Raw genomic sequence first — 12,971 nt, 5'->3', positions numbered from 1 at the left:
CCCTCTCTCTGCCCCTCCATTCTTCCACTCCCCTCTCCATCTCCCCACCCCTCCATCCCTCTCTCTGCCCCTCCATTCTTCCACTCCCCTCTCCATCTCCCCATCCCTCCATCCCTCTCTCTGCCCCTCCATTCTTCCACTCCCCTCTCCATCTCCCCATCCCTCCATCCCTCTCTCTGCCCCTCCATTCTTCCACTCCCCTCTCCATCTCCCCTCCACCCCTCCATCCCTCTCTCTGCCCCTCCATTCTTCCACTCCCCTCTCCATCTCCCCATCCCTCCATCCCTCTCTCTGCCCCTCCATTCTTCCACTCCCCTCTCCATCTCCCCTCCATCCCTCCATCCTTCTCTCTGCCCCTCCATTCTTCCACTCCCCTCTCCATCTCCCCATCCCTCCATCCCTCTCTCTGCCCCTCCATTCTTCCACTCCCCTCTCCATCTCCCCATCCCTCCATCCTTCTCTCTGCCCCTCCATTCTTCCACTCCCCTCTCCATCTCCCCACCCCTCCATCCCTCTCTCTGCCCCTCCATTCTTCCACTCCCCTCTCCATCTCCCCACCCCTCCATCCCTCTCTCTGCCCCTCCATTCTTCCACTCCCCTCTCCATCTCCCCATCCCTCCATCCCTCTCTCTGCCCCTCCATTCTTCCACTCCCCTCTCCATCTCCCCATCCCTCCATCCTTCTCTCTGCCCCTCCATTCTTCCACTCCCCTCTCCATCTCCCCACCCCTCCATCCCTCTCTCTGCCCCTCCATTCTTCCACTCCCCTCTCCATCTCCCCACCCCTCCATCCCTCTCTCTGCCCCTCCATTCTTCCACTCCCCTCTCCATCTCCCCATCCCTCCATCCTTCTCTCTGCCCCTCCATTCTTCCACTCCCCTCTCCATCTCCCCACCCCTCCATCCCTCTCTCTGCCCCTCCATTCTTCCACTCCCCTCTCCATCTCCCCACCCCTCCATCCCTCTCTCTGCCCCTCCATTCTTCCACTCCCCTCTCCATCTCCCCATCCCTCCATCCCTCTCTCTGCCCCTCCATTCTTCCACTCCCCTCTCCATCTCCCCACCCCTCCATCCCTCTCTCTGCCCCTCCATTCTTCCACTCCCCTCTCCATCTCCCCATCCCTCCATCCTTCTCTCTGCCCCTCCATTCTTCCACTCCCCTCTCCATCTCCCCACCCCTCCATCCCTCTCTCTGCCCCTCCATTCTTCCACTCCCCTCTCCATCTCCCCACCCCTCCATCCCTCTCTCTGCCCCTCCATTCTTCCACTCCCCTCTCCATCTCCCCATCCCTCCATCCCTCTCTCTGCCCCTCCATTCTTCCACTCCCCTCTCCATCTCCCCATCCCTCCATCCTTCTCTCTGCCCCTCCATTCTTCCACTCCCCTCTCCATCTCCCCACCCCTCCATCCCTCTCTCTGCCCCTCCATTCTTCCACTCCCCTCTCCATCTCCCCACCCCTCCATCCCTCTCTCTGCCCCTCCATTCTTCCACTCCCCTCTCCATCTCCCCACCCCTCCATCCCTCTCTCTGCCCCTCCATTCTTCCACTCCCCTCTCCATCTCCCCATCCCTCCATCCCTCTCTCTGCCCCTCCATTCTTCCACTCCCCTCTCCATCTCCCCATCCCTCCATCCCTCTCTTTCTCAACTGCTGTGACTCTACCCAGTCTTGGTTTCCTCCAATTCTCCACCTGTTCCTTTCTATGCCTTGGCCATCTTTGGAGCCAAGTTGAGATTTCCTGATATTTTTCCATCCATGATGGAGTAGAGTGTGTGGCTCACCTAGTTGCCCAGCGGACTGTCATTCTGCAGTGCCTCATAGCCAGTGGGTCCCGGGCCTCAGTGAACACTCCCCTTGAAGGCCCCAGGTCCCGTGAACCATCCGATCCTGCCTGCCTCAAGGCTGCTTGGATGCTCAGGGAAGGACCATTTCTCCCACTGAGGCTGTCATCCTTACTGGTCCCAGGCTGTTCATGTCCAGCGTTAGGCCTGGCATCCAGCTTCCTAGCTTCCCTATGAAGGTGGCATCCTCCATCTTGTTCTTCGCCCCACAAGCTGTTGAATGGGGTACAGGAGTGATTAAGGCTCTCTAGAGGCGAACTGCCTGGGGTTGAATCTTGGCATTAGCTTCTACTGGTTGGATGATTGGGACAAGTTACTCTACTACCCTGGACCTCAGTTTCCTCGTCTATAAAATGGCACACCACTAAATATGCAGCAAGCATGAGCTCTTATCTTTATTTTGTGAAATCTGGAAGAAGCAACTTTTATTTAAACCCCACATTTCTGCTCGCTTTCCCCTAGTCTGTGCTCTTTTCTCACTGTCTGCTCTCAGGAGTGTTTCTGCTCATATCATTTGGCTGATGGTGGCACGTATTTCTTTCTGAACAGCACCATATGAATTAGTCTACTGTGGGCAGCTTACCTCCCTTCTCTACAGTAAGATGATCAACGCCATTCCTGGTTTCCAGAGCATTCTTCAGACTTTTATTCCATTTGGTGTTTTAGGACACATTTAAATGCAAGTATGAAGAATTTGGATTGAGGCTGGTAGTAGCAGAGTATTGTAATACAGAGGTTAGAACCCTTGAAAGAGATCAATCCAGTCTGCTCTTGGAGTCTCTGTTTCTTCCTCTCTTGCTGCAGCTACAATTTGTCTGTCCTTCCGTCCTTCTGTCCTTCCATCCCTCCGTCCCTCAGCTCCGGCAGTTGACAAACTTGGTAGCCCCAAGGCCACACTTTGCCCTTGCACCTTAGCACAGACTCATTTCTCTCTTCTGTCTTATTTCCACTTGTTCACCTTGCAAAACTGCCACCCCTCTGAGGAATTAAGTTGGAGTCAGGTGTTTCTCATCCCGTTACCTCTCGTACAATACCTGGCACGCTCATGCCTTCTCTGTGCCTAGCAGGGTGCCTCATACACAGTACGGGCTTAATCAATGATGAATGAATGACGTCCTAAAACAAGGGTTTGGAACAGTTTGTTATCAGCGCTCTTTTCCAGTTCTGTGATTTGTTGCTTTGGAAATGTCTAAAAACTATAACTGGTCTTTTGAGAAAAAAAAATCACACAATATTTATATTCCACTCTAGTACCCCACTGTTGGGGCAATGACCTGTTGAAGTGTGTCCCTGGTTTTCAAGAACTTTGCTCTCTTCCCTGAACCTCTATACTAGGTTAGTTTTCACCCCCATACCACCCTTCCTTTTTCATTGTAGTTTACTGTGTATGTTTTTATTTGGTGTTTGGATCCTGGTCTCCCTTTCCTGCGGCCTATGCCTAAGCCTGTCTTTTCCACCAAACAACAGCAATGCCTCACACATAACAGACACTCAATAGATAAATAAATGTCCCCTCCCAATTCCAAAAAAAAAAAAGAACGTTGCTCCCTCTTTCTGTAGTGTATGAGACCTCCTCAGTGCCCTTGAATCATCATGCCCGCCGTTGGGGCCACCTTCCTTGATTCATTCTACTCCAATCAAAGCAGTGCAGTTGGAATGCTATTAATTCCTCAGAAACCACTTGCGTCGTTTTGTTCCTCTGCTCAGGATAATTGAATGGGTTTCTGGTGCCCATTGTGTCTGGTCTAAACGCCTCAGTTGAAAGGACCATTCATGGTCCCCCAGGAACCCCCTGCACCCTGCAGTTGTCAGCTCCATCTTCCTTCTCCAGACAGCCCCACCTCCTTTTTGTCCCTTTTCCCATGACACGTAGTATGGCTTCTGTGCCTTTAATTTAAACCATTGTTCTTCCTAACTTCCTCAGTACCCTGGTCAAACCATGTCCGTGGTCATCCGTTAGACCCAGATCTAGCTATTTCCTAGGGTCAAGGCCAGGATTTCCAGTTTTGGTTTCCCATGTAATTCTTTGATTCACTGACTCCTTAAAAACTAAATGCGTTTTAATATAATTTGCATTATATTATTCTGCATTCTCGAATATTTTTTACCTCCTTGAATTACTTGTAAATGCCTTGCTTTCATGAGCTATCGTCTTCCGCTTCTTTGGAAACTGCCCATGGTAACTATTTGCTTATAGAGTTACTCAGACAGACATTTGTTGAACGACGATTGCATTTTCCAAATAGGAGCACAGACCCCAGGGACAGTGGAGTTAGATAATGACTGTGAAATTTTCCTTCTCTTTTCCACCTAGTAAGAGTCTGGCAAGAGAAGAAAGAACATCGAGTTAGTGTTGTGATTAATTCTAAGGGGAAAGTTTAATTGGTCCCAGGGCTCTCTATCATGCTGTACCTGGGCAAGGGACATTATCCTCAAGGGCATTTCCGTTTCTGTCGGTGATACTGCCCTGACCTGCTGGCTAGGTCGAGAAAGATACACTGTATGAAGGAAAGGTACTGATTTGGGTCTGATACAATCCTCAGCCATCAAGCAGCAATCCCAGTGTCACCTCCTGCAGCAGAATCATGGAATTTAAAACTGGGAGGGGTCTTTTGAGGTTGCCTTGACTACTCCATCCATTCATACATACATTCATGTATCCAACAAATATTTATCAGCTGACTACTCCATGCAAGGTTTTCCACTAGGCACCATTAAGAGGCTGTTAGGAAGCGTGAAATCCAATTTGGAGAACAGGCATCAATCAAATGGGGAGTCTCTGAGGGTTGTCCTGACTCTACCATTGAATGGCCTGCAATGAAGGTTTTTTAAAATTGGTGCATTGCAATGGAGAATGTGTAGAGCTACCCAATCATGGTGTCTGGACAACCCTGAATAGAGGAGAATGAGTTATGATGATAGACAGTTACTGGCTCAACAAAGAGCAGTTTTTTTTTTAAATTTTTATTTATTATTTATTTATTATGTTTATTTTTGGCTGTGTTGGGTCCTCGTCTCCGCGCGAGGGCCTTCTCCAGCTGCGGCGAGTGGGGGCCACTCTTCATCGCGGTGCGCGGGCCTGTCACTATCGCGGCCTCTCTCGTTGCGGAGCAGAGGCTCCAGACGCTCAGGCTCAGCAGTTGTGGCTCACGGGCCCAGTCGCTCCGCGGCACGTGGGATCTTCCCAGACCAGGGCTCGAACCCGCGTCCCCTGCACTGGCAGGCAGACTCTCAACCACTGCGCCACCAGGGAAGCCCCAAAGAGCAGTTTTAATCTGAGTGGTCTTGGCATGTTCAATGCAATAAACTACTGGGGGAAAAATTATCTAGACCCTGGGTGCAAGTCCCAGTGTCACGCTTTTTAGATCTGTGACTCTCTGGTAAGCTATTTAACCAACCTGAGCACTGGTCAGAGGCAGCTCTTTCGGAACAAAAGGATCATGTTTTTAGGGTCTAGGAAATATGGGTTTGAATCCTAGGTCTGCCACAAATGAGTGGTATGGCTTTTGAGAAGTCATTTACTTCCTGTGTCATTTACTTCCTGTGTCTCGTGTCCCTCCGTGGTATAAAGATGGTCATGATTTTGATGGGTTGACTTGTCCACCCTCAACATTCTTATGTTGAAATCCTAACCCTCAGTATCTCAGAATGTGACTATGTTTGGAGATGGGACCTCGAAAGAGGTAATTAAGGTAAAATAAGGTCACGTCCACTATGACTGCTGTCCAGTATGGACAGTATGACTGTCCTAATCCAGTATGACCGTTGTCTTTATAAGAAGAGGAGATTGGGACACAGACAGAGGAAGAAAGGAATATGTGAAGATACAGGGAGAAGATGGCTGTCTGCAAGCCAAGGAGAGAGGCCTCAGGAGACACCAACCCTGCCAACACCTTGTTCTGGGACTCCCAGCCTCCAGAACTGTGAGAAAGTAAATTTCCCTCGCTTAAGACACTCTGTGGTCCTTGGTTATGGCAGCCCTAGAAACCTACTACTATGACAGTCACCTGAAGAGGTACAGTGACTCAGAAGACATGTTGTCATATGATGTCTGGGTTAAGGTGTGTGGCACAGGGCAGGCATCCTGGCAAAGCCAAGGGAAACAGGTTCAGGCTGGCATCTCCATCCAGGTCTCTGTGGACACATTCACAACCACTGCTACCTTCTATGGCACCCTTTCTGGTGGATAGACTCAGGGTCTGGTGTCCCGTCATGTTAACTAGATTCCTTTATAAATGCCAGCTCCTCTGAGTGTCAGCAGCTTCTCTTCAATCTGTGGAGGCTGGTCCCATGGCAGTGCCAGGCTCCATTGAAAGCACTTTTTCTCCTCCAGGCCATGTGGCGGTTGAGTCCTGAGCTATCCATCCTGGGAAATGGTCAAAGACCTTTTTCCTAAGGGTCCTACAAGGTGATATTTGGGGCCGCATCGTTCTCAGCCCTTCAGACTTCGTCAGCCTGCTCGAGTGTCTCTACCTCTGAAAAACCTTGGCTTGGTCCAGCTGGCACATGTGCACAAATGTCCATTTGATGGGTCTCTGCTTGGAGATTCTGCAGACATTTTCAGAGCCAAGGACACATTGGTTCCCTCGTTTTTATCTCTGGCTTTCTCAGATGTGCTCGCTGTTGATTTTCATGGGGGTACTTGCCCAAGGCCTGCACAGTACTACTAAAATCACAACAGTGACACCAGCCACTTGGGTGTGTGGGTAGCCAGTGGGAGTCAGCTCCATCTGGAAACTAAAAAGAGAAACGCAATCCTCTTCTTTTCCTTCCCCCGGACTTTTCCATATCTTTGCAGGTAGACAGGGCCAAGTAGGGAATTTACAAATTGACACCTTTTTTTCCCCAAGCAGCTTGATGTTTTAAAAAAAGTTCCTTTGATTCCAAAGAACTGGGAGCAGGGAGTAAGTTTGGCCGGGAAGCCAGAGCAGTTGGAGAGAGGTGGTGGTGGAGGGTTGCTGGTGCATATGTGCCTGGAGTCCTGTGTGCTTGGAAAATCTCGGTTGTACACTGCAAATGTAGCTGTAAACCCCAGCAAGAGGAACCTGATAACCATTTCCAGCTGTTAACACCTGGAGTCTTCCAAAATTACGAGGAAAAGAGCATCTCTGGCAAGCCAAACTTGACTTTATGAATTTTGTTATTTTAGGTCAAATGCTGTTCCTAGTCATCTGGGCATTCCGTGTGTTTTACTGATGGACTCGCAGTAAAACCATCAGGCTGCTGGTGCCAGAGGGCATGGGAGGTGAGGTGTCCCTTTAGTAATTGGCAGGAGGACGACATCCCGCTCATATCAGGGTAGTAAGGAAGGGGAGTGGCTTTTCCCCTTCTTCCCATTTCTTTATTAGTCATAACATGATTCAGCTGGAATTGGTCTCTGTGTGCCAACTCTGGATCTCCTGGAGATGATTGAATTCTTACTTGATGATGGAGATAATGATTTCTTTTTCAGTCTGCTTTCAACCTGCAGTGTTACCAGGATGTGAACTGCTGTAGGATCGTGAAGACTCTGTGACGGGAGCTGCCTTAGGGCAGACAAAGGCCAATGCATGGGTTTATACCTGTGCATTCTGAGGACAAGAACTTCTAATGGTAGGTTAGTTGTGCCAATGATCTAGGACCCCAGGTATCCTGTGTTGATTTGCTGAATCCTTTCTTTAAAGCTATTCAGTCATTCTTTGCTAAGACTCTCCCCCACTCCCTCCACAGGGGAGTCCAAAATTACATCACGTGGTTTAATAATTTTGTTAGTGTTCATGAGGTCAAGACTTACTTGCTCCAGGTCACACAGTGGGTTGCTGGCAGAGCTGGGACTTGAACCTGTGACTTCTTTCCCAGCCTGGTGCTGTCCCCCTTATACAGAGCGACTTCTGCCACTTTCTAGGAGTCCTCATCTTTCTACTCCTGCCCCTGCCCTGCAGAGGGTGCCCCGAGAGGGGGCCTTCCTGGGCTCTCCTGGGCTCTGATGAGGGGGTCCGTCTCAGCCACCGGAGGCCTGTGTCGGGATGTGGGCCGATCCTTGTGACTCTCCTTTGCTATAATGGGAAGCAGCCCTCAGAAGAGAAAGACTTGGCATTTGTAGGCAGCCAGTCGGATGGCGTTGAAATAAACGCAGCACAGATCAAACTACACACAGCCAGCACATCGCGGGGAAGAGGAACCAAACTGGAATGCCGATTTTTCTCACCATCTTCTTTAGAAACCTTCTTCCTCGCCACCCACCGGATGATGCTGGCTGTTGGGGCAGTCTAGCATTGAGATGAAACGCTTAGGTTTGGGAGACAGCCCTGTTCTCAGATCCATTTATTGATGGATGTATTTCCCATTTACAGTCTGTGGGACCCTTAAGGGAAGTCACTTTTCTGAGCTTCAGTCCTTTCATCTATAAACTGGGCCTATTAATGTCTCGCTTATAGATTTTAAGAGAGTTAAAATAATAGATGAACATAAAGTGCTTTCTTTGCACGATGCCTGGAACATATTAGCATTCAGGAGCGGGTCGGTGCTATTCTCATCAGCGGCAGCGTGATCGTTTTGACTGCCTCATTGACTTGGATGGATGTGGGAGTGTACGTAATAAAGTACCCAGTCTAGAACCTGGCCTGTGGTTATCGTTAATAAATGAAAGCTGTTGTAGTCGTGTGGGAAAGCTCAAAGATCTGAGTAATTCAGCAGATACCACAGAACTGGAGGAATCTGGGACTTAGATTCTTCTCCCAGCCCTGTCTCCAAAGAACTGTATTGCCCTGGGCCAGTTGTTTTGTTTTATGACCTCACATTCTGCATCAGTTGCATGGGGGTGACTGAGCTTTGTGGGATACTGAAAAGAGAGGACAGAAGCGAGGTGCCTAGCTCGGTGCTGGAATGAAGCCAGGGCTCCATCAACGGCCGTCGAATCTGAGTTGCTGGTCCCATCAGCATCGCTCTTTCTGGAGAGTAAACTGTTGGTTCATCCCGAGAACTATAAATTGTGCTTACCCTTTAACTCAGTGATTCTATTCTTAGGAAGGTACTGTTCTCACATACAGATTCTAAAAGAAAAGGTGGAGCTGGGTAGAGTGGAGCCTGTCAGAGGGCTTCATAGCAGCGCTGTTTACAGCAGCTCAGGTTGAAGACTCCGCACGTACCCAGCGTCGTCAGGCATCTTGGGTGTTTTAATACCGTAGAGCCCTCTGGGGCTGTGGGGAATGTCAGATGCCTGGGAAGCTTACGTGGCTTTCAATTTGTGGGGTGTCCCATTGGGGAGGGAGTTGAGCGGTGGTGTGAAGGCAGTGACCCGCTATTTTAACTGAGGTCCAGGGAGGGCTAGCGATCTTTGAAATCATTTCATTGAGCACCGTTCCCTGTGGGTCCCCTGCTTTGGCCACAGCCAAGGCACTGCCTTGGAACCTCTGCAGGGCCTGTCCCGTGGCCTCAGGGGTCAGGAGGCAGTGCCAGAGGAAATCCAGCTTGTTCAGACCCGGGGCTGCTTAGATGCCACCTAGGTGATTCCTTTGGCAGCAAGTGACATTCGGTAAAGGGCACGGCTGACAGAGGCCTTGAAGAGGCAGGTGTTACAGGGAGAATGTGATGCACAGAGAGGGTAGGAGGGCACGGAGCCCGGAAGTGGCTGCAATTGTACGTGTAAAGGCCGTTCTGTGTGCACCCCCTGGGCAGAGGCTTGTGGGTGCAGGACAGAGGGATGGTCTCCTCTGCCTGGGTTCTCTGATGGGCCTTGTGCTTGGGGAATGGAGCTTGGTCGCACGAGACTCGGGGATCCCCCAATGGCACCGAGAGTGTGCCCAGAAGGGTGACGATCGTACATCCTCAGAGAATCCAGCGAGGCCGTGTTCACAAAGCTTTTGGCCCCGAGTGAGCACTCAGCGTGTCAGTTGCCTTCCCCCTTCCTAGAGGTGGGGGTCGGGGGGTGTTTATTTCAGCACGTGGCCTTTTTAGACATATTACAGTAATCATCTGGTCAGAATTTCAGGGAAAGCTCCCAATTTCCGGTGCCATCCGGCTGTCCACTGATGCGTACGCGTCCCTGATTGCAGCTCTACAAATATAGGTATGCGTCTTTGGAGACATTTGAATGGAATTGGGGGCGGGGGGCCGGAAATCGTTACATCTACCAGTCGGTTATTCCTTCTTTTCATAAAGTCATTACAGCCTATGATAAAAGAAACGAGAGTCAATAAAATGGGGAATTAGGCATGTGGTAATTCCTAAGATTTAAGACCTTAAAGTTTGAAGATTCAGTGCTTTAGCGATCTTATTCTGTCATCCCTCCGCTTAATATATCCTTTAGCCAGCAGCTCCACATTGAGGATAATTCAGCCTGGTACACAAATCCTTTTGTGATTTGGCCCGTGGCTTGCCTCCTCAGCTGGTTTCATCTTTCTGACATTTTTCTTTAACATTCCTGAAGGTGTACCTCAAACAGTGTATGTGTATAAATTTCCTGTGGCTGCTATAACAAATTACCACAAACTTAGCCCCTTAAATTAATACAGATTTATTCTTGTATACTTCTAGAGGTCAGAAGTCCAGCATCAGTCTCTCTGGGCTAATGTCAAGGTGTTGGCAGGGCTGCATTCCTCGGCTTGTGGCCCCTTCCTCCATCTATGAAGTGCATGTCTCCAATCTCTGCTTCTGTTTTCACAATGACTTTTTCTCCGATGCCAGCTCTTCCTGCATCTCTCTTGTAAGGATTTTGTGATTGTGTCAGGTCCAGCCAGATAATCCCGGATGATCTCCCCATGTCACGATCTTTAATCGTACCTACAAAGTCTCTTTTGCCTTATAATGTAACATTCGCAAATTCCAAGAATGAGCACTTGGGCATCTTTGGGAACTATTATTCAGCCTACCCTAATGTGTCTTTGTATCTTGTGTTCTTGCTGCCTCCGATGCCTTTTCCTGCCTTCTTTGCCAGGCTAACTCCTATTCAGAACCCAGCCTCAGGGTCTTCTCTGTAAGAAGACTTTCTTGGACCTCCTTCCTCTCCAGTCCCATTGATCTGGTAATGTGCCTCTCCTCCTTGCTTACCGAACATCTTGCACCTGTACCCTTAGTAGCATTATCACACACCATATAGTTGTCAGTTTGTCTGTCTGTCCCAGTCGTCCTTGCAGACAGGGACTGCATTGTAACCACCTCCTTATTCCTACCACATAGACCCATGGCTGCACTTCGTAGGCACTGGTTGATGGGTGTTCAGGGGACCAGGGCAGGAGCACACCTCCTGCCTTGAAGACATTCCCAAGGAGAAGCCCTTTGTCCTGATTTCCATGCAGCCTTGTGGGCCTGGAATTGCATTTCCTCCTGGGACCTGAGACCTTTGGGCTTCAGCATGTCCAGGTCCCATGTTTTCCTGTCCCTTCTGCTGTCTAATTCCCTTTGTTGGACTGCAGGAGATCAGCCTAACGAAGTGAGAGCAAAGAGACAATTTCCAATTAACATGTATATTGCTTTGCTTTTCTGTTTCTTGGCGAGGCTCTGAGGACAGGGATGGCTGCAGAAAATATTCTTTCATCTAAATGATGTCCCTGTTGGGGGGCTGGATTTGGGCTTTTTGCTGGGCTGTGGAGAAGAATGGGTGTGGTAGACTCATGAGCCCAGGAACAATGAAGGCACAGAGGTCAATGCAGAAACTGCAAGTTTGATTCAGTCAACATTTATTAAGAACACACCGTGTGTCTGCTCCCATGCTAGGGCTTGGCGTCCAGGATTAATGTCTAGCATTTATTAAGTAGTTATTCTGTGCCAGACATTGTTCCTAGTTCTTTAATTCTATCACATCCTTGACTTGATAGAACTGCCCTGTGAAATATAGGTCCCATGATTATCTGAGTTTTACAGATGAAGAAACTGAGGCAGAGACAAGTTGCCTTAAATGTTTTCAGTCCCACTCCAGTAAGTGGCATGGGCTCCAGAGCCCACTGCTGTACCACCTTGCTGATGGGGAAGACTCAGTCCCTCTCCCCAAAATACTCATGGTCTGGAGGTGGCATCTGAACTGATAGCACACTGAAGGGCGAGTGGATCCACGGGTGGTCAGAGGCTTCAGAGGGCATCCCAGGCAGAAGCAGTTAAATAAAACAAAAGCAGGGAAGTGTGAAGGTAATTATTTTGTCCAGGGAAGAGTGAGTAGCAATTCAGGATGGTATAGGTGGCTTTTAGAGTTGTAGGAAAGATTGACAAAGAACGAGAGACCTGGAGGGACGGGAGGGTGTAGCCAGAGAATGCGTTTCCCAATCTGTGGTCTGGAGGTGAGCAGCTGTAGGTGAAGGTGATGGTGACAGTAATGTCTCTCAAACTGTGATGGACACACACATTTCCTGGGATTTTGTTAAAATGCAGACTCTGATTCATAAGCCTGGGGTGAGCTGGGGAGTCTGCCTTTCTGACGAGCTCCCAAGTGATGCTGACGTAGTCGGTACCTGGGTCATACTTTGCGCAGTGAGGTGTAGGGGGGATGAAGGTGCTACAGGGAGTGTGGGTGAAGGTGCTTGGAAATGATGCCCTTATTTTGCTGTCAGGCTAGAGGGTTGGGCGGGTCTGTGATAATGTTCTCAAGAAGAATAGCAGTAGGTGGAGAGGAAGATGGGGAGTGGGGGCAGAGGTATTCCGCAAGAGGAGGAAGAACCTGGAGTTTTGCAGATTCAGAGGAGGCCGTTGGAAAGAGAGTGGTGCGTCAGTGACAGGCTCGATGGCATGACAGCAGGTCCCCTGTAACAGTGGTTTCACCAGAGGGAAGCTTATTTCTCTCTCACATCCAAGAAGTCAGGGTGTTGGCAGTGTAGCATGGTGCGGTACTTTAACGGTGTCGTTAGATCCCAGGATACTATCTTGCAATTCTGCCATCCTCAGCTGTGCGCCAAAGCACCTCAGTGTCCAGCGTGGCTCTTGGGTGTCAACATCCATGTAGGCCAGCAGCCAAGAAGAAGCAGGGAGAAGACCAGGACGGGCACACATCTCAGAGGGCAAACTGCCTCTGGGTGGCCTTCCTGAAGTCCCACAGCCATGCTTAGCTGCCCTAGAGGCTGTCGGGTATACAGTCTTTTCTCTGGCCGCTTTACTCCCCTGAATGGAAGCCGGGTTCTCTTCCTAAGCAGACAAGGGAGAATGGCTCTGGGGTGGCAACTTGGCAG

The 12,971-nt window shown here is 49.7% G+C and overlaps 1 protein-coding gene and 1 non-coding gene across 4 annotated transcripts in view; both read left to right on the top strand.

Moving 5' to 3' along the window:
- LARGE1 (LARGE xylosyl- and glucuronyltransferase 1) overlaps positions 1-12,971 on the top strand; it is a 602,997-nt gene that overhangs the window by 205,541 nt on the left and 384,485 nt on the right. The window lies entirely within an intron of this gene.
- LOC132373858 (small nucleolar RNA SNORA76) lies at positions 9,214-9,351 on the top strand. Its single transcript, XR_009505516.1, has one exon. It is a non-coding gene; the product is annotated as a small nucleolar RNA SNORA76 (small nucleolar RNA).

This window comes from Balaenoptera ricei, chromosome 10, assembly GCF_028023285.1.
Source record: "Balaenoptera ricei isolate mBalRic1 chromosome 10, mBalRic1.hap2, whole genome shotgun sequence".
Lineage (NCBI taxonomy): Eukaryota > Metazoa > Chordata > Mammalia > Artiodactyla > Balaenopteridae > Balaenoptera > Balaenoptera ricei.
This window is presented reverse-complemented; position numbering and strand designations above follow the sequence as displayed.